The sequence below is a fragment of the Lepus europaeus genome, chromosome 8 (genome assembly GCF_033115175.1).
Source record: "Lepus europaeus isolate LE1 chromosome 8, mLepTim1.pri, whole genome shotgun sequence".
NCBI classification, from domain to species: domain Eukaryota; kingdom Metazoa; phylum Chordata; class Mammalia; order Lagomorpha; family Leporidae; genus Lepus; species Lepus europaeus.
The window spans coordinates 115752573-115775634 of NC_084834.1; positions in this window are offsets into that span (position 1 = coordinate 115752573).

Here is a 23062-nt window from a genome sequence, read left to right on the forward strand (position 1 = left end):
CATGATTAAACTTGCGGACCTTATAGGGCCCAATTGATCTGTTTGAATCGCTCCTACTTTTATGTGAATTCTTTTTCAGTTATTCTTCCTGAAAATTCACAACAAATAAATCTACACCATTTCCAAGGGTTTACTCATTTGCATAGTTGAGTCCCCATTGGTGGATTTGGCTTAGGATCAAGGGACAATACATTTATTTACCTTTCAGGCTATTTCTGCATTATTTATCTATCTAACCATAGACATTCATATGGGGCTTCAAAAATTCATAGAAAAATGCATATTATGAAAAAAAACTATGCATGGATTTCAGATGTTTTTTTCAACAAAATAAACATATCTTTAAATCCATATGTGCAGGGTTTCAAAAATTTTGTGTCAAATTAAAAATAACTGTTTTTCTCATTCTCCATCATGTTGAAGACACCTCTGTAAGCAATGTTGCCAGCCATGTAGTCCATCCACAATGAACTCGGGGTTCTGGGAATTTAATCATATCAATGAAGTCTTTTTCACTTTATTGTAGCAAAATAGGCTTCCTTAAAGATTAGGGAACAACAGAAGTCAGGAAGAGCCAAATAAGGACTGTAGGCTGGAAGCCCAGAATTTCCCATCTACATTCTCAAGCCGCTGCCTTGTGTGATGGGAGCATGATTAGGACGAATGTCATGGTAGAGAAGGATCCTCTGGTGAAGAATTCCTGGGTATTTTTCTGCTCAAGCCTTGGCTGACTCTTTCAAAACTCTCCTAATGAGCAGATGCTACAGTTCTTTAGGCCTCCAGAAAGTCAAGGAGCAAAATGCCTCGAACATCCTCCCAAAATTGTTGCTGTGATGTTTGCTCTTGACTGGCCCAGTTTTGCTTTGGCTGGGCCACTTCCACCTATTGGTAACCACTCCTGTGATGCCCTTAATGGTATGGATTAAGTCATGCTTCATCTTCTCTTATAAACCTTTGGAAACACGCTTCAGAATCTCGATCCCACTTGTTTCAAAGTTCCATTTCCTGTCTGCCGTTGAACTGAGCACCGTTTTGGCAACCACTGAGCAGGGAGCTTCCTCCGCTTGATTTTCTTATGTCAGAATTGTCATTCAAACTCGTTGAGATGTCTATGATGTCAACTATTGTTTCTGCTGTTGATCCTTTATCTTCTTCAATTTAGGAAATGAACAAAATTAATATTTTCTTTGCAAATTGTTGTGGATGGTTTGCTGCTGCAGACTTCATTTTCAACATCATCCACTCTTTTTTTTCTTTCTTTCTTTCTTTTTTTTTTTTTTTGCTAAAGGTTTGTTTTTATATTTTCATCTATTTGAAAGGCAGTTTGAGAGAGAAAGAGAGAGACACAGAGAGGGAGAGAGATCTTCTGTCTGCTTGCTGGCTCACTCCCCAGGTGCATACAACATCCAGGACTGGACTAGACCGAAACCAGGAGCCAGACACTCCATCCAGAAACTGAATCAGAGGCAGAGTAGTAAGGACGTGAACCGGCACTTTGACGTGGGATCCCAGTGTCCCACGCAGCGGCTTAATCCACACTTACCCCTAACTTGTCCTGTCTTAACACATATTATCCCTTTGTAAACTGCTGATTTACTTGGGACATTGTACCCACAAACTTTTCTTAAGGAAACAGTGATTTTGCTATGTTTCCATCCAAGCTTCACCATAAATGTGATGCTGGTTCTTGCTTCAGTTTTGCAGAATTCTTATTGCTCCATTAGGGTCTCTTTTCAGACTGATGTGTTATGCTTAGCATCTCAAACTAAATCCTGACTTGCTATGTTATAACAAGTTAATATGATTTTGGTGCAAAACATTTTCAAATCCACACATGTTTTTTCATAAACTTTTTGAGGCCATATCATATATTTGTATATACACCACACTATATATAAGTTTTAGGTTTATTGAATATATACTTTCAAAACTCAGAGAAAACAAAAACATAAAAATAGAGACGCAAAATAAAACATATATATTTTAAAGTTAAATATTTTCCTTCGTTTCCAAACACACTGCATTATATAAACATTCCTTTATTTTCTTCTTTTAACTCTAAATCCCTTTAGAAAATGAAACTCTGCCAAAATCTTTCACTATTTAATTTTCTTCTGTTTGAATACTAATAATTCACTAATCCTACAACTCCATGCTTCTAATTAAGTGCTGCAGAAGTCTTTTTAAAATCCAAATACTATTATCATTTTCATTATTTGCTTTATCTTTTGCGAATCTCATCTTTATTCCCTAGCTTGATTCTTTTTCTTCTTCAAGTCTACATAAGTCATTATCACCAAGCACATGTGTTTACTGAGTGTGTATTTCATGCAGAACGTAATAAAGTTAGTTATAGAATATTATTAGATCATTTCAACTTTTTAAACAATGAGAGAAAACTTCAGTCCTGAGACAGCATTTACATATATATATATATATATACATATATACATGAGTTTTCCTCTATAATATTTTGTCACTTTTAATATATGTTATATTTACACCTTACAGCCTGAATAATTTTTCTGTAGGCATATGTTGTTGTAAATCATCAGTATCTGTAAGCACACGAAGAAAAGTAAAATGAATCTTTATTTTTAAAAGCTATTTTCAATATGGTGTTTGGGAATAGCTTGACTATTGATTTTTTTTTAAATTGGATTTTTGAATTACCAGGATGTCGTAAGTCACAAGAAGGGGAAAACACCTATGTTCATTTTTCTCATTTCACTCTTTTCTTCAGAGATAGTCTATGCTTGCCATACATCATTACCAAAACACTCTTTTGACTCACTGATATTTCGCAGTGTAATTACCTGTATCTATATAATGTCTCTCACTTGCTGTTATTGATACATTTCTTTTAGGGAAGACATGAGGGGACCAGCACTCTGAGAAGTTGCGAAAATCAAAGGTCTCAAACCGACACAATAGAATAGACATGCTGCCGCCTTATCAGCTTTCGTGTTCTCGTTCTCGTTTTCATTTTTACAGCAGCTCTCTGTCTCTGTAGATATTGTGTTTCTGGAAGAGAGAAGACAGGGAGGTGTTCAATTTGTATTCCAGTCAGCACTTAGTGGGAGCTCAATAAATGTCTGCTGAATGGTTTCAGTGAAAGAGTAGGTCTTAAAATTATACATGCTGGTGCAAGGGCGCCCAGTAGCTGTCCTGATGAGCTGCATGTCTCTCTGGACTCTCAGGTTTACATTTAAAAATTGGATGGTTTAACTATTCACTTTGACTTGTGTATATTTCTTTATTTATATTTATATGCATTCACACACATTGTTAATGCCTTTGTGTTTTTATCACTTAATAATACAGCAGGAGAGGATCTAGGTTTTGTAGCTATTGAAGCTCATAAAAGTTTTGTTGGCTCACTATGAAAAATGAATACTAAATTGTATAGATAAAATTAAGTATGTAGAATGGGAAAAGAAATAACAAGAACCTCAACCATCATAAAATCTAGAAAAAAAAAAGAGATATCTTAATTAAGTGTATGCATAACACACCTCTATGCTCCTTTCTTTTCTCTCGAATTACATGTTTATACAGTTGATTTTACTTTAAACATTTATTAGTTATGGAGGAGAGTCAGAGAGAGAGAGGAGAGAGGAGAGAGGAGAGAGGAGAGAGGAGAGAGAGAGAGAGAGAGAGGAGAGAGGATGAGAATCTTACGCCCACTAGTTCATTCCCCAAATGTTTGCAAGAGTCAGGACTGGGCAAGGCTGAAGCCAGGAGTCAGGTGCTCAACACATTTCTCCCACATGGTTGTCTGGGACCCAACTATTTGAACCAATAACTGCTAACCCCCAGGGTGGAAGCTGGACTTGGGAGTGGTGCCAGGACTTGAACCCAGGCACGCTGTCCAGCATTTGGGGGTCCCAAATTTGCTAGTCTAAATGCCTGCCTCTGATATCATTTTCTGCAAAGAGAATAAAGTTTTCTGGATTTAATTGAGTTTTTAATTTATTTTTTTGCACCACTACGATAATTGAAAAACTCTTTTTTTTTTTTTCCCTCCAGCATCAGAACTCATCATTTTAATGTCATAAAACTTTTTGAACCATTTTGAAGTTTGGAGGAAATCTTTATTTCATGGTTAAGCTACACGATTAGGAGGAATCGCCTAGAGACTGAGAGACTCGCTTCTGGCTACATGCATTCGAGCCTTGTTTCCCTCTATTACCCACATGCTTCCAGTGCCAGGTGTTACAGGACAAGCTCATCTATCTTGCAATGCAGGCTCTTGCTTTTCCCTTTCACGTCATGACACTGGGTAAATAAGCAGAGTAGGCATAACCCTTGGAATGCATTTTTCCACCAAGTAGTAGTACCTTAATTTTATCAGCAAATTTTTCCACTGAACCTGAACCAACATCTGAACTCAGCTTGCCCGTGGCTGGATCTGAAAAGTACCCTGTCTCACACCATTCACTTGACATGGAAGAGAGATTCAGAATGGATACACAGCTGTCTTCAGTGGTTATGGAAAACAGGAGTGCCCGTGCAAAGACTGGAATGAATGATGTAAGGGAGCATTCCTGACGCTGAGGTTCATAGCTTCATGTTGGATCCATCCTTTGTTCCAGGCACTGTTCTTCCAAGTGGTTTACTCACATCAGCACAATTAACAGCTACATTAAATGTCATACTATTCTTCTAACAAGTATCTTCACTTTCAGATGAGGAAATTTGAGGCACAGAGAGGTTAAGAAACTTGTACAAGTTTGTGAAGTTAATGATTGGCTGAGAAGTGTATGAATTGAGGTTCATTTCTGTGCTCATCTGGATATCATTCATTTAATTTTCCTTTTACTGTTTGCCCAAAATGGAGCCAATAGGAATATATGATCTGTATCTGTAGAGCTGTCAGATATCCCAAGCACACTATTATATACAGCTTTATACATCCAGACCTGCTAAAATGTCATTTTAAGAAGCATGGACTAGGCATATAATGTATCTGTCTTCTATTCATTATGAATGAACTAGAAAGTTTGAGTTCTCAAGTTGTGCACCTGTACACAGAACAAAGGAATCTGTCAGTATCTTGTGAAATGGCATTTAGCTTAGTAGTTAAAATGCCAGCATCCCACATCTGAATGCTTGCCTCCAGCCTTAGTTCCTGGCTCCAGCTCATTCTTCACTTCTCCACCAATGCAGACCCGAGAAATGTCTCAGGGAATGAGGTTCCTGCTAGCCATGTGGTTCCAGCCATTGTAAGCATTTAGGAAGTGAAATAGCAGATTAGAGCTGTCTCTGTATGTCTGTCTGTCTGTCTCTGTCTATAGAATACAAGCACAAAAAAAAAAAAAAGAAATCTTTCAATATTTAATACTGTTTAACATAATGACAACCTGATCTGGTCTTATAAAATAAGTGTTTATTTAATTATAATCTGATTACCAATGTCAACCAAACATGATACTCAAAATCAGGTGTACCATACTCTGGTTTCTCTTCAGATTATCTACATCTTTTGCCTTAAAATCAGGTGTATCCTCTTATAATTGTGCCAAAAATGTTATAATCTAGTGACTTGTTTATTTTCAAATAAAATCTTGACTTTTAAGATTTTTAAAATTCATAGGTCAAACTTAAGTCTTTCAAATCTTAACTAAACCCAAGGAAGTTGTGATTGAAGATTGGGGTGATCTATTTTATTAATTTTCATTCCAACATCAGTGATGTTGGTTATTGCAATTAGCAATAGGACGCTCTACAAAGGTCATCACTGATAATATTATCACTGTTAAAGCTGGTTAAACATGTGACATATATGCTTTACCTTAATTGATACATAAATAATTTTAAACTTGCAGGTAGAAATCACCATATCATTTTTATAGTGAAATTGAAGCTAAGGGAAGATAATTTACAATAAGCAACACAGCTAGTATCTAAGGCACAGTGGGGGCTTCAGACACCAAGGTTCACATTGTTTTTGCTAAAGCTCATTGCAACACAAAAGTGGAAGTTATGGAAAAAATATTTTTGACTTGTGGTATTAGGCTTTTAAAGATATTATAACACATTATTACAAACTTGATGACTTAAAAACCACAGAAATCGGATTTCTTCCAGTTCTGAAGGCTAGAAATCTGAAGACAAGGTGTCAACAGGGCTGTGCTCTCCTTGATAGATCTAGGGACAGGTCATTCTTTATCTCCACTTTGCTTCTAGTAGCTGGCAGTTCTTGGTATTGCTTGACTTGTATCTTCACCATTCCACTATCTGCCTTTCTTCTCATCTGGCCTTCTACTCTGTGGGTCTCCAAATCTTAGTCTCCCTACTAGGACACTAGTCATTGGACTTAGGGACTAATAAATGATCCAGTGCAGCCTCGTGATAACTCAGTCACATCTACAAAAGCCCATTTTTCAAAATGAGGTCACATTTATAGGTAGCAGTGGTTAAGGTTTGCATATACCTTTTGAGTGGCACAGTTCATCCCACTAAGAATATCTTTGTTCTGTGGAGTCCAATTTTAAGCATGGTCTTTGTTCTCCCACCTGTTGTGACCAAGTGTTTAAAATGAGGGCTTGTATATATGAATCTGTAAGTCCAAATGTTTTACAAACTGAAGTGCTACAAATTGCTACTGCAATTCAGATCAGGACAAGGATGATTAGAGAAACTTTCATGGTGAGGTTGACCTTTTAACTGAATCTCAAAGAGTGCATTAGATTTAGCAATAGCAGGTATTTTACATAATTTCAGTGAAGGCATTCATGGTGTTTTGTAGGAATTCCGTAGTTTTTCTGTGTGGATCCTTCATCTGGAAAATGAACTGCAGTAGAAGAGAAAGACCAAGAGAGCAACAAAGGCATTTTTATCTCAAACGTTGTAAAAACAACTGTTGAAGAAAACTGGTTCCCTTTGAAAGGGAAGGTGAATGCTGGCGTTTGTGATATGGAACGTGGGAGGGGAGAAAAATACTTTCATCCACCCACCGTATTTTCTAATGTGCATGATAAAAAGTGCTTTGGGGAAGAGAACAAAGATATGGAGCAATGTTGTGAGTATAGAGAGGCACCCCTCAGCTAAGAATGAAAATCTCAAGACTCAAAGAGTCTTAAGAACCCATGTAATAGTCAGGACAAAGCCCGGCCTGGCTTACTCTGAAAACAACAATTAAGAAATTCATAGGGGACGATGCCGTGGCTCACTTGGCTAACCCTCTGCCTGTGGCGCCGGCATCCCATATGGGTTCTAGTCCCGGTTGCTCCTCTTCCAGTCCAGCTCTCTGCTGTGGCCCAGGAAGGCAGTGAAGGATGGCCCAATGCTTGGGCATCTGTACCCGCGTGGGAGACCAGGAAAAAGCACCTGGCTCTTGGCTTCGGATCGGTGTAGCTCCGGTCGTAGTGGTCATTTGGGGGGGGTGGGGTGAACCAATGGAAAGAAAACCTTTCTCTTTCTCTATCTCTCTCTCTTTCTTTCTCTCTCTGTCTATAACTCTACCTGTCAAATTAAAAAAAAAAAAAAAAGAAAGAAATTCATCATGGGAGGGGCATTTGGTCTAGCAGTTGAGACACCCGTGTCTTGTGTAATATTGAATATTGGAGTACCTGGGTTTGCTTCCTGACTCTGCCCCGATGGTGGCTTCTAGCTAATGCTGACCATGGGAAGCAGCAGATAATGGTTCCAGCAGTTGGGTCTCTGTTACTCACATGGGGGACCTGGATGGAATTTCCATCTGCAGGCTTTGGCCTTCTAACCATTGTGGGCATTTGTGGAGTGATGCAGTGGATGGGATTCTTTTTCTCGCAAATAAGTAAAAATTAAAAAGGAACAAAGAAATTAGTGTTAGTGAGGTGAGAAATGATCATGGCAGATTGGTTCTAAGAGGTAGAGAATACTGTGCATTTGAGTTTTGTCATGGACACATCTCTCAGCTTGACTGTTGGCTGATGATGTCTTCTGTCAAGGGAGTCGTCTGAATCAGGGGAGAATATTCGCCAGAAGAGGCCCAGGCCTACCAGGAATACCTGTGACCTATTGAATGGCTACGAAAGACCAAGAGCTGTAAATATGTAAATTCCTACATAAGTACTTTATAAATAAATAAATTCAGGTTAAGATAAATTAAGTTACTTGTTTAATGATCAAATGCTATTAAGAGGCAGGAGTAGAACTGCAACACTAGTGTCCCAATTCGAAAGATTATTTCTGGTACAAAGTGGACTTCAAGGAAACTCTTTTTTCATAAATGTTGAACAGAGGATCAGACCAAGCAACTTGTCATTTCTTTGCCTTGACTACTACAAAATAAGGTGGACTGCAAGCCCCAGGCATCTCATACATAAGTTACATAAGCCATAAACTATATTTAAACATGATAAATATAGGTAATATATTTCTTGGTATTGTCTCATTTATTTAGTGTTCATTAGCCAATGAAAATCATTCCTCAATCTGGCTATTAGAATCTGAGAAGTTGAACCGTTAATATTACTGGCTTTCCAAGTTGTGTTCAGCATACACTGCTAGGATATGGTTCAGGATCTACTCCAGGAATGAAACACATTCATGTATCAGTGTGAAATTTTGTACTGACCAACCTTGAAACAAATACAACTGCTGAATTATTGAAAGGCTCCAAGATTCAGAAAGCACAGTCTAGATCTTAAATGTTTTACAGGTTTGCTTCATTTTAATGACTACCATATAAGGGAACATTGGCAATTAGATTCATTTTGCCCCACTTCAAAAGATTTGTGTGTAATATTGAATAATGGTATTAAGGTGAGAAAGTACTGGCTTGCTTTAACAGTAAAGACTTAATTCACATTTATGAACAAATCTGGAAATAAATGATTTCATAGTAATTTTTTATAAATGCACATACTACTAATATTTGCTCTTATAATTTCTAATTCGATTATATACTTTATATAAAAATGTGTTTGCAAATCCTCTGAGATGTAGTTAACTATTATAAAACAGAATATTTTAAAAATAAAAGTAAAATTACTATCTTCTAATTACTATGTATAAACAGAATGGACGATTTTTCTTAATATATCTACTTGAGTATGAATAATGTTATATCTTCATTGATTCTATAAGCTAATGTTCTTTATTAAAATAGTATCTTAAAATATTGGAATTATTAGGTGTTAATTCATTAAAAAATAATATTTCCAAAACATGTTGATACTATTTTGAGAGGATAAAACTTTCTGAAATAGATATGAAAGAAAAAGGTTAATAAGTGCCTATTAATATATTATTTATTTAAAATATCTTGGTTAATATATTCAAAGTAACTTTCGATGTTAGAGTTAAGAAAAAAACAAAATTGCTATATAAGTGGAATTAATGTAAAGGAAATGAATATCTTGGATTGAGCAGAATACATTTTGCATGGAGCTGTTTAGTTACTGTTAAACATTTGCTCCATCCTCCTGGTAACAGATTGTGACAGGGGTTAAGAAGGGAGATTCTTATTTTGGTTAGTTTTTTTTTTTTTCATTTTCTCATATTTCTGACGGGAATCAAATTAAATTAAAGACAATTCATAGTAGGACACTTGTGATAATGCTTCATAAATCTGAACAGCAATACTTTATTTCAGAATAAAAATAGGAAGACCTTTCTCTCTGTCTCTCTCTCACTGTCCACTCTGCCTGTCAAAAATAAAAAATAAAATAAAAATAAAACAAAATAACTTAAGTCTTTTTTTCTTTCCACCTTGAAGTCCTTTCAGAAATTTAGGCTCTGATTTATAGGACTTCCTAAACTTGATCAAACTGTATTCTTGTGCCTACAGAATTCTAGTAACTTGAATGTTCTAAGTTGTTATTGTTCGATTTTTCATCTAATTTCCCAAATCCAAAGTACAAACACTTGAGCCCTTCTCATGAGCTACCCAAGTAACACACAGCCACTGTTGATCTCTTGCCAAGAGGAATTTAGAAACTGGCTCTTTTTTTTTTTTTTAGTGGGAGGTAAAATAGCAAGCTTTATTAGGGAAGGGACATCCGTAAGGACGGATGGGCACCTCTCCAGACAGAGCCTGAGAGACTGGTGGGGGGAGGGAGGTTACATGTTGAGTAGGGAGATTACACCTGACCAGGCCAGGGGGGTGGCTCAGCAAAGACGCAGAGGGCTGAGTGCACAGTCCAGTTGAGGCTGGGGGTTTTTAAGGAGATGGGTCTGGCTTCCCCACCTCTGCTCCTCTTGGAACAAAGGGCTTTTTGGATGTAAATAGAAAAACCTCTCTTGAAGGTCTGACACAAAGGACTTTATGGATGCAAATGTTATCAGACAGGAGGAAGGGAGCAGGGTGTTTGAGATGCAGATACTGGGCTGCACCTGGGAGACTGTGGAAGCTTGTCAGACAGAAGGGGTGGGAAGCTCCACCTGGCAGGTTATCAGGTAGAAGAGGGCAGGGCAGGATGCGAACTCTGGGCTGCCCCTGACACATTGTCAGGATGACTTTGAGATGCAGGTGCATATGGTGGACATAGACATCTTCTCTTTGTGCCTGTTATGCACACATAAGCTCATAACTGACTTCCTACCTTTTGTAAAATACCTAGTTAGACTTTTAAATAACAAATGACATAAATCTATCAAGGAAAGGACTATTTAGTCATTTTCTTTCATTTCAGGAAATTCTGACATGAAATTACTTTCTTTTTTTAAAAAGATTTATTTTATTTATTTGAAAGAGTTACAGAGAGAGGTAGAGACAGAGAGAAAGGTCTTCCATCCGATGGTTCAATGCCCAAATGGCCGCAACAGCCGGAGCTGCATTGATCTGAATCCAGGAGCCAGGAGCTTCTTCTGGGTCTCCCACGCAGGTGCAGGGGCCCAAGAACTGGGCCATCTTCTACTGCTTTCCCAGGCCATAGCAGAGAACTGGATCAGAAGAGGAGCAGCCAGGACTAGAACCAGCACCCATATGGGATGCTGGCGCTTCAGGTCAGGGTGATAAGCCGCTGTGCCACAGCGCCGGCCCCCTGACATGAAATTTCTTGTAGATACAGAAGGTGATCTTTTAGTGTTTGTATTTCTCAGTTCAGAATATTTTTTCAAAATGATTGCATATTTTTCTAGTTCAATTCTTTAGGGAAATTCTTCAGTTTCTATTTTCCCCTCCATTATTTTCATTTACTTTCAAAAACATATGAATCACAGTCATTTTAGAGTTTTATGTTAACTAATTAAAATATGGATCACTTTTGGATCCATTTTTACTGCATACCACTTTCCCTTTGTTTTCAGTCATATGGCCCTGACTTTTGTCTGATTGTTGAACATTGCAGAGATACGAATCATGTTATATTTCTCTGGAGTGGGTTTACCCTTCCCACGAGCCAAACAGAGTGGGATTTTACTGGGCAGAGGCTGATTGAAGTCCTAGGAAGGCTCTGTGTGGTTCTGATGCACATTTGTTCCTCTAGAACTTTCAGCTGGGAGTCTGGCACACGCTCCTGGAACTTATTCCTGAGTGTTTCATAGATTTCTTCTCAAAGATTTTCGACTTATCGTTTTAGTCTACCTCTGATGTGTGGGCACGGCACGCCTGGGATCTCTGTTCATGGTTCCACAAGGTGGATGCCAAAGAGGTGACATTCTCACCTGGAGGTTTGTCTACGGGGGATTAAGCTTCCCAACCTCAGTCCACTGTTGGCAGAATCAAGCTCCTTGTAGTGTAGTCTCTTCAGCCCAAGGGTGTCCTTCTGTTCCCCGTCACGTAACTCTCCACCTTCACATCCAGCGGTGGAGAATTTCCCTCATATCTCATCCCTTTTCCTCAGAGGAATCTCTTTCACCAGGAAGAGTCTAGTCCCTTACAAGCCCCCATGGATTTAGAGCGATTCCATCAAGAACAATCTCCCTTTCTTAAGCCTGATTACATCACATAGAATAACCTAATCAGATGATGTCTGTCGATGCTCAAAGAACTCCCCGCACTCAGGAGTGGAGATAACCAACTGGGATGGTCACGGTGGGCCACCTCAACAATGTCATTATCATGATTCTCGAATATCCTAGGGTGAAAAGGTTTGTGGATTGAAATTTCCCTTCCCAAATTTCTTTGGCGTCTCAGCCCCTCCAATTCATATTGCTTAAACAGCTCTCTGAGCTTCCACTTTTATCCAGCGATTCTAAGTTGTCCTAGATGGAGCACTGCTCTGTTGTCAGTCGTTTATTCCTCTTGAATGCAGCTATCCTTATTAAGTTTTAAAGATCCGTGAGCTGGGGCCAGTGCTGTGGCGCAGGGGGTTAATGCCCTGGCCTGAAGCGCCCGGCATCCCATATGGGCGCCGGTTCAAGTCCCAGCTGCCCCTCTTCCTATCCAGCTCTCTGCTATGGCCTGGGAAAGCAGTAGAAGATGGCCCAAGTCCTTGGGCCCCTGCACCCATGTGGGAGACTGGGAAGAAGCTCCTGGCTCCTGGCTTCCGATTGGCACAGCTCCGGCCAATTGGGGAGTGAACTATGGGATGGAAGACCTCTCTCTGCCTCTCCTCTCTCTGTGTAACTCTGACTTTCAAATAAATATAAATCTTTTTTTAAAGAAAAAGTGACTTCATGAACATAACTCCTGATTATTTGGCTGGTTAATTTGTTCCGTAAACCTCATAGCAGAATGTTTGTTGTGTTAAATGTGGCTTTGCTGGATTTAATTCATTTACTTTTATACAGTTAAAACTTTTTTTAAAATTGATTTTTCTAATCAGATATACATATGTGTAAATGATATTTTGATTTTGACATTCTGGGATTTTGAAAAATTTCAATTTCAACAAATTAATCTTGAATTTCTAATAATAACAAAAATGTCCTCAGTTACATTTATAAAGCAAACAACTATTTAAGAAAGATGAGTATGCACTGGGAAAAATAATTTGCTGAACAAACTCAGTTAATAGAATAATAATTAGTTTACTTTTGGCAACATTTGCAAAATTCTGCAGTTGTACATGAAGAAAACAGTAATTCTTTTTTTTTTTTTTTTTTTTTTTTGACAGGCAGAGTGGATAGAGAGAGAGACAGAGAGAAAGGTCTTCCTTTTTGCCGCTGGTTCACCCTCCAATGGCCGCTGCGGCCGGCGCATCTTGCTGATCCGAAGCCAGGAGCCAGGCGCTTCTCCTGGTCTCTCATGGGGTGCAGTGCCCAAGGACTTGGGCCATCCTCCACTGCCTTCCAGGGCCATAACAGAGAGCTGGCCTGGAAGAGGGGCAACCGGGACAGAATCCAGTGCCCCGACCAGGACTAGAACCCCGTGTGCTGGCGCCGCGAGGCGGAGGATTAGCCTGTTGAGCCGCGGCACCGGCAGAAAATAGTAATTCTTTTATTTCTCTAGAAGTTTTAAGATTTGTACTGAAAACTGTCATACATACTGACTAGCAATTTGGATTTCATTGGGCTTGTTTTATAGTTTTAAAAAATTGTCCTAACCACAGTATTGAAATCGGACAAGACCCCCTAAAATTCACACTAAAATGTGGCCCTTAAAGTTCCATAGAAATGCTAGCCGGGGTGCCACATGTGCTACCAGAATTTGGGGTGCCTTACGATTTCACCACGGGCTTATTATTAAATCCCCGATATTAATAAGCCCAAGAGGGTTCTTGCCTAATATTTAGAGAAGAATTCTAAATACCGGCACAGATAAACAAGGCAGCATGGTACGTTTTAAGCTTTTATTTAGTAACAAAGATGCATAGGAGAGCGAGAGCTTTATTTAAGAGAAAGAGGGGTAATTAGGGGTTCATACCGAGCACCAGGAACCAGCCACATGGAAGAGCATCTAGGCCAGGAAGCCTAGAGCACATGGCCCGAAGGCGCCCTGGAGGCGTGGGGCTACAGCAAGCCCCTTCCTAGCAAGAAGCCAGGGAGAAAGAGCAGGCTGGGCACACTGTGCCCCAGGCTTTTAACCCACTCCAAAGGGGAGTGGTCAATTAACCTGATTGGCTGGTGGGCACCCCAGTACAGCCAGGTAGGGGAATGAGGCCACACCAGGGCATGGCAAAGGCATCAGGTAGGAGCATGAGGTCACACAGGGGCGTGGTCTTCCAGTTCACAAATCCGATCAACTCCAACCTGTATGCCTGCCTACTTCAGTATCTCATGATTTTATCCCAGAATACATATAACTAGAGAGGAAATTTTTTTTTAAAGGAGCACTCAGTTAAACCACATATATTGTATATACGTAAGCTGATTTTTGCATTGCACTTAACTATTCATAAAAATATATGCTAAAGTCTAAATGTAATGAGGCCATTTAAAGAAGCCAATAAATTAATTATTCAATCCTTTTAGCAGTTGAACACTCTATGAAATTCACACTTACACAGCATGAAAACCATTTTTAAGGATTTTTAAAAATTTGAATATAATGAATTTACATGACAATAGTTTAAGCGGGTATTTGTGAGAATGTCCCATATTCTGCAACCAGTGTCATTTCAATTCATTACAAATACAAATCATGGTATTAAAATAGTACTCATTAAGTACCACCTGTGCATACAATTCTGATAAGTATTTAAAACAATATTTCTTGAGACAAATATTGTTTTAGTTTTGGATCTCAAGAAAGATTTGATTTGAGATTTTGTTTTACAGAGTTCTTTAAATTTTGCTCTGTGGATTATCATTGTGATACAAAAATCTTCAAATTATCAAATCCTTCTTCCTCCATCCCCACCAAAAAAAAACTCTCTGAAGAATTAATGAGACTAAATTAGTTTTAGTAAAACACAGTTTTGTGATAAGAACAATACTCATGAATACAGATTATGTTTTACATTTATTCAAGAAAAAAAGTGTAGATATGGTGTTTGGTAAATATACAAAGACATTGTGAATATGTTTTGAAAGATTAGGCAAAAGATTATTCAGATGAGACTGTGGTTAGAAGAAAATTCACGGCCTGCACTGTGGCTTAACAGGCTAATCCTCCACCTTGCGGCGCTGGCACACCAGGTTCTAGTCCCAGTTGGGGTGCCGGATTCTATCCTGTTGCCCCTCTTCCAGGCCAGCTCTCTGCTATGGCCCGGGAAGGCAGTGGAAGATGGCCCAAGTGCTTGGGCCCTGCACCTGCATGGGAGACCAGGAGAAGCACCTGGCTCCTGGCTTCGGATCAGCGAGATGCGCCGGCTGCAGCGGCCATTGGAGGGTGAACCAACGTCAAAAAGGAAGACCTTTCTCTCTGTCTCTCTCTCTCACTATCCACTCTGCCTGTCAAAAAAAAAAAAAAGAAGAAGAAGAAAATTAACTTGTCTATTAAGAATATATCAGCACAATATCAAAGTTAAGGGAGATATTGAAGAACAGTTAAAAAGTCCTGTAGTCACAATTAATATGGGTTTACTGCAATAATTATTTTTAGGCTATGCTTACATTGTTCTTAAGTTCTAGGGATTCTTCAATGTAGAAAGGATCACAGAACGAATGGGTCTAATATCCCCGCTCTCTTGGAGTACTGCAGTGCAGTGGACTGACATGAGTTACACAGGTCAGTAAATATATTTTCTTATCTGTGCTCATCTATCAAAAAAGGAAAATAACATGCACCTTAAAAGACTATGAAGATTCAAATAGACATAAACAAAGCAGCCAGCCAAAGGCAGGAGCATGCATTCTTTCTTTTTTTTTTTTGACAGGCAGAGTGGATAGTGAGAGAGAGAGACAGAGAGAAAGGTTTTGATTTTTGCCGCTGGTTCACCCTCCAATGGCCGCTGCGGCCGGCACATCTCGCTGATCCGAAGTCAGGAGCCAGGTGCTTCTCCTGGTCTCCCATGTGGGTGCAGGGCCCAAGCACTTGGGCCATCCTCCACTGCCTTCCAGGGCCATAACAGAGAGCTGGCCTGGAAGAGGGGCAACTGGGATAGAATCCGGCGCCCCAACCGGGACTAGAACCCGGTGTGCTGGCGCCGCAAGGCGGAGGATTAGCCTGTTGAGCCATGGCGCTGGCCAGGAGCATGCGTTCTTAAAACAGAAAACAAATAAATTATCGTTTAACTGAAGGCTTCAAGTATGGGGAAGTTCAGGAAAGCACCACTCGTTTTCAAATTAAAATCACAAACATTATTTTTTTTGAACAGTTACATTTATATTCTTATAAGTACTTAGGAAAGTTTATTTACTTTCCCTATATTTAGGGTTATCTCTCTGAAATAATTTCATGAGACAATGAATTTCTTTATATCTGATATATTTATAAATTGTCCCATTTTCTTTCGTGCTAAGGTGCAGCACTGCCAATGCTTACTACAACTTTATATAACACACTTTTTTATTTCTGTGTTTGCATTCATTAATTTACTCCATTGTTTTGGGATGGAGCACTGATATTTCTGAATTCGCGAGTGCTCTAAGGATAAAAGGTTGGGCACTTTCTCTCAAATTGAGCTAACAGCTAACATTCATAACTGCTGTTGGAATCTGTGTGCCGTTTGGAGGAGACCCATGGACTATTTATGGCGCCTGTGGGCATCACACATGGGAAGCACTGGGATGTTGGGGGCATGCGTTGGCTGCTGGAAGGGTCCCCAGGTGAATCATCCTGTGAGGTTCCTGGATGGATCTCTTGGTGGTGTTCAGAAGCCATTGTGCAGGGTTTGCAGCTGGCTGTGGAAAGCGGAGTCTCCCTGCTTCCAGAGTCTCCAGATGAGTCAGCAGTGTTGATCCTCTCCATGCTCTGGGAAAGTGAGACAAGAATAGATCTCCTGAACAGCACCCTGCATAGCTGGGAAAGCCAGGAACTCGCTTCACTCTCACTTTTCCCTGGAAGAAATTATGTGCTGAGGGGACTGCTCTTGGCTCCAAACTTTGCTGCTTTGGGAGAGGAATGACACAGACAAATGGTAAAGTACAATTGATCTTTCCCTCTTTAATGCATCTACTCTCAGATTTTCTTTCTCCACTGGGTTGCTGGAACCTCAGTTAGACTCTACGGCTCCCACAAAATTATTCTCATCCATGGGTGTTTGCCAAAATTGGTGTTTCTAAGAAGGAGTGAGAAGTGGAGCCGCCTGTTCCACAATCTTGTTCTTATCTTGCAATTTTTAATATCAAGTTGCCATCTAACTTTGCAAGAAGATGTTCCAAACAGGAGCTTCCCAGCATTTACTCTCTTTACCACATTTATGCAAGTTTTACTGCTACTATGTTTTAACCAGTCAATCTCAGAAGTGCCTTCTGTACTACCTCCTCTGGACTGTTCACAGCCCTATTCTGTACATCATACCCTATGACCTTTGTAAGTTTGCCCAATTGTTTGTCTTTTTTTTTTTTTTTTTTTTCTTTTTCCATGTCACACCTAGTCACAGAACTCAATGTCCTGACTTAAAGCCTCCGGTCGGCAGACTCTTCTCTCCCAGTAACACACTTAATGTAGCTCTACAGCACGTTTTCCATTTTAGTGAAGATCACGTGTTTTCTTCACATTATCTTTCAGATTTCTCATCCTTACCCCAAGATCTAATGTATTGTCTCAACACAGAAGACAATGAATCATTTTTTAATTGAATGACTATAGTTGGGCCGTTTTACTGTTTTACCAATTGTCTTTAGTCTGGGCCAGAGCTGTGGCGTAGTGGGTGAAGCCGCTGCCTGCCAATTGTCTTTAATAGAGGAATAATTACCATGCACAAAAAGTCTTTTGTCTTGTTCGATTCATTCCTCACTCATATTGTCCTCACTATTCACTAGCAAAATGTCTGTAAGTAACGTTATCTAGGTTAAAAGAAGTGTTTAATCTTTGAGCATAAGTCGCCTCTTCACTTGTGGGAGGTTTAATTGGAGACTGTTTTGTCAGGTTGAGATCCAGTTCCTAAACAGTCCCTGGCTTGCACATGCTAGATACCATCAAGTTCTGATCTTGCACTATATCCCAGTCTCTCCAAGAGAAATGCTTAAAGGTTGCTTGCCTTGCATTAATGATCGTGAGTCAAGTTCTAACTAAAATTAGCTCCCTGAATTGAGGGAGTATAGTGCTGTTGGCCTTACATGATCACTGGATCCATGAAGTCATTTATCTCCCCTACAGATAACATCTTGATGTTCTGTCTTGACTTCGGGGTGGGGTTGTGTTCTTTTCCAGGCCCCAAGCAAAAGTGACTACCACCTGCATGTAGCCCCCAGTTCACTGGAGCCCATTCGACCATCATAAAAATTCCCTCAAGGACAAGATCAATCAAATAGAGGAGAGCCACTGAGCTGCAGACTAACCAGCAATGTGAACATGAACTGAATATGCACCTCTCAGCCCCAACTTTGATCTAAAAATATCTTCACCCCAACACCCAGGGGAGCTCTGGAATTAAGCAACAGCTGCCCAGAGTCCTGCTTTGCACTTTACAATAAATACCTTTCTTTCACCACTCCCATGGTAATTGGCTTGCTGCATGTGTGGCAAATGGACCCAGTTGTAATGGTTCTCTAGCAATTCCTCCAATCAGTTTTGGGAATGCTCTACAGCAAGAATGCTGCACACCTTAAAATGTCATCCAAAATATAACAGTCCATGGGGCCGGCACTGTGGCCTAACAGGTAAAGGTGCCGCCTGCAGTGCTGGCATCCCATATGGTCACCAGTTCGAGTCCCTGCTGCTCTACTTCCGATCCAGCTCTCTGCTGTGGCCTGGAAAAGCAGTAGAAGATGGCCCAAGTCCTTGGGCCCCTGCACCTGCATAGGAGACCGGGAAGAAGCTCCTGGCTCCTGGCTTCGGATTGACGCAGCTCCGGCAATTGCGGCTAATTGGGGAATGAACCCTCGGATGGAAGACCTCTCTCTGTCTCTCTCTCTCTCTCTCTCTCTCTCTCTGCCTCCCCTTCTCTCTCTGTGTAACTTTCAAATAATAATTAAATCTTAAAAAAATATAACAGTCTTTTGCATTTTAATGATTTTTGTCTTTAGGCTCTGTCTGATTTGGGAAACATAATATCTTAAACTTTTAAATAAGTGAAGCTGGCATATTTTGATATTGCCTTAGAAATGGACTTGTACACATAAATATTTCACTGTTTATTGATTATATTTATCATCCTTTTGGAGTATAAGAGGCAGATATCCTGTCAAGATGCTCTCTAGAGAAGAGAAAATTTAGTCTGTTGTCTTTCCAGAAAGGTAAATGTTCATTGTGTTACCTCAAAAATGAGGAAGATGTTTGGCTGCATCAAATCAGAGGGTAAAGTCATAGAAAGACAATTCATTTCATTAACGCAGGTATAGAAGCTGAGGGATGCTTGAGATGGCCAATGGCAAGCCAACCAAAAGCTTCAGGAGGCAGTGACATTGTATGGACAGCACCTTCATAGGGAATGCAATTCACGGCTGTGAGGGAAGTACTATTCCAAATAAAGAATCTGACATAGCAGAAGCCTGTGAACTATGTCCAGAACATGGTAAAACCGTATTACAGCAGTGTACACCCAGAACTCTAGATCCAATCTAACACACACGTTTGAACAGGTACACAGGTATCTAAGGGTAATTCTGTCTCTGATATTTGAATCTTGACGTTCTTCTCATTTTCTTTTCTCTCAAATTCTGTTCTACCGTCTATTACTCTGTAGCTGTCTCTCAAAAATTCATACCTCAAAACATACTTGAGTCAAGAGTAAGTAAAAAAGCAGTAATAATGCCCTATTTTTAATATCCAAAGAATGCAGATTTTTTTCCTTGTCATTTTTAAAAATTTATTTATTCATTTTATTTTTCTTGTCCTTATTTTTTAACCTCTACTTTTATTATGTAGTAGTCTTACTGTCTTATAAAGTACCTTCTCCTGCTTCCTGTACCTCTTTTTTCCTGTAGGTAGGCCCATTATAGGAGTCCTCAATTCTAGAACATGAAATTCTGAGGAAGAATTTCTTGAAAGGGTGGGCAGTGGGAGACCTAAATACAGAAAGAAGAAATTCTCTTTATTTAATGAGGTAAAAAGACTGGGAAAATGTATGAGTTAAAATTTGAACCCTTTTAACACATTTATATTGGTCAATCTTCAAAAATACCTTCAAAGGCAAACTCCAGTATTTAAATAGGACTTTGAGATGATCTTTTTATTGGCATTCTATCATGCACTGACACCCCCCCCCACCCTTTTCATTATTTTTGGGAGGGGGAGAGCTTGGCCAATTCTGTGTAATTCATCTTGAAAAAATACCAGTAACACTGCCAAGCAGAGACTTCCTGTGTTCATTACGATTCTACCTCTCCAACTGGAAGCTGGACAAGGGGGACTTGCCGTTTATTTCATTCTCTCTCTAGATGTCTCTTAATAGTAGCTTAAGAGATGAGTTTTGTTTGTTTACTTTACAACAATATTAATGTTTATTCACCATGAAAGATGGCCTTCTTTGCCAAAACCAAAGCAGAAGTGTAACAAAGTGTAAGTCCCTCCCCTGTTAACATCTTCTCAGCCCCAAAGATTTGGTTTTCATGATGGAGAAATAGGACATCCTCGTTTATCCGTGAAAGGTGAACTTGGAATATTTCCCACTTTTAATAATGGCTCCAGTTTCCTAAGAAAATGAGTGTGGGCTGTGCATCATGACAAGGGAATGTTTTGCGTTTCCTTAAATGTAGTAGACTATGTAGGGCAGTGCTTGTTGGGTTCTATGGTTGCTATATCCATTCTATAAACAAGCATCTTCTTCAACTTTGTACCCCTGACTTCATTGTACTGTTGTCTTTACAATGGTTCTCTGAATTTCCAATTTAAACAGCTTTGATTGACCATTACCATTTTTTATCATCATTCTACACCCTCATGAATTCAAGTTTTCATTCCAGGATTATTTTGAGATCTGAGATAAGCACTGCAAAAATATTTCTTTGGATTTCTGGATCCATGTGTCCAGGCGTTCTGGTGTTTGAATGATAAAAACTCAAAGTCTCTATATGTATTTTACCTTCACTATCTAAACATCAAGACCTCTCTCTCTTCTCATGATGTTCTACTCCATGTGACTTCTATTTCCTTTTAATCTCTCTCAGGTTTATTATATCTATCTACGCTCACTCTTCTGCAAAGATCTTCTTCCTGTCTTCATATAGTTTCTTTTGCATTGAATCATTTCTGCAGTACAAAAGAACCAATTGTACAAAGTGGAGATTTTGAAGTTGAATAATTATTATTTTTATAATGAAGATTAGGATTTCTGTTATTCAATTACATTTTTGTCCAAACCACTCCTTAAAATTAGTACTGATACCTTGATGATCCTATTAGAAGTGGAAAATATTCCAGTTGAAAATACTTTTAACATCCCCAACCTATCAAACAGCATAGCTTAGCAACACACAACACTGTAGAGTAACCACATTTTTCTGCTGGTGACCACAGGACTGATTGGAAGCTACAGCTGCTACTACCGTCCAGATTCACTGGACAGCATCGTGCTGGGTATGACTATCCTGGGAGAAGATCAAAGTTCAAATTTCAAAGTAGAGATTCTATAGAATACATATGACTTTCACACTAATGTAACATTGAAAACCTGTAAGTCAAACATTCATAAATTCAGAATCATCTGTAATTTACTGTTTTAATCTGAAAAGCTAGCATGTCAAAATAGAAAATTTTATGAGGTGGCAAAAATGTCTTTGTGCTGGGCAGTATAGGTCCTCCCTAGATCCTAGTGCAGCTTCCGTGGGTGATAGAACTCAGTATCTACGTGTTCTCCCCCTCTTCCTCTTTCCCCAGCTCAGGCCACTTCACCAGCTTGTGCCACAAGCCCTTTCCCCATGACAGTCAATCCCCTCTGTCCACCAGCACCACTCCTTGTTGATCAACAAAATAATTTGTCAAAGTATTTTCTGAGTCATTCTTCTGACATTTTATCAAGTTAGAGCACAGGGTTATTTTCCACTTTGGTCTGCATTTTATAGACAAATATTTTGTTTCTTTTTGAAAGAATTGCTTTGTTTTATTAGTTTCACCCAGGTGAAGGTAGAAAGGGTTATTTTCCAACACTTCTTATGTAAACTCAAATTTTATCTTTTTCTTTGGAGTAAAACAGGTCTTTCACTATTCAAAAGGTTATTATTCTTGAATTGTAAAAATTATCTCCATGTTTTTTTCCTTGTGTTCCTCTATTCAATTTTGGCTATTGCAATCAGATAGAAAGTACAAGGATATATTCTTTTTTGCAGATATAGGGACATCTTAGTGTCAGACAAATAAACATGTTCTTTTAAAAATATATTTATTTGAAAGACAGGGCAACAGAAGGAGAGGGAGAGGGAGAGGGAGAGAAAGAGGAAGAGAGAGAATGAGAATGTCTTATTTACTACTTCACTCCCCAAACAACCACAACAACCAAGTCTAAGACAGGCAGAAACCAGGAGCCAGGAATCCCATCTAGATCTCTGATGTGGAAGGCAGGGACCTGAGTACGTAGCCTTTTTTCTGCTGCCCACCAGGCCTGTTAGCAGGAAGCTGGATCAGAAGCAGAGCAGCTGGGGCTTCACTGGCCCTTGGCTGTAGAATGCCAGCATTGCCAGCACGGCTTAACCTGCTGCACCACAACACAGGCTTCCAGTTACTCATCTTTTAAGTAAAGATAATAATATCTTCCCTGCTCAGTTCACACAAGATCAAACTGACCCCAAAGCATAATATATGAGCAGCCATTAAATGCAAAACATTTGTACATGTGATGAGTGAAACATCCCTGCTTCTTACTCCTCTACTTTTTTTTTTTTAAAGATTTATTTTATTTGTTTGAAACACAGAGTTACAGAGGGAGGAGAGACGGGATGGGGGTGGTCTTCCATCTGCTGATTTGTTCCACAAATGGCCATAATGGCCAGAGCTTGCCCAATCCAAAGCCGGCATCCAGGAGCTTCTTCTGGGTCTCTCAAGAGAGTGCAGGAGCTCAAGAACTTGGGCCATCCTCTGCTGCTTTCTCAGGCCACAACAGGAAGCTGGATTGGAAGTGGAGCAGTCCGTACCTGGACTGGCGCCCACATGGGATGTCAACGCTGCAGGCAGGGGCTTTAACCCGCTGCCTCACAGCACCAATCACTACTCCTCTAGTGTTGCATTTTACCCACAGGGTATACTATTTCTTTTTATGTCCTGGAG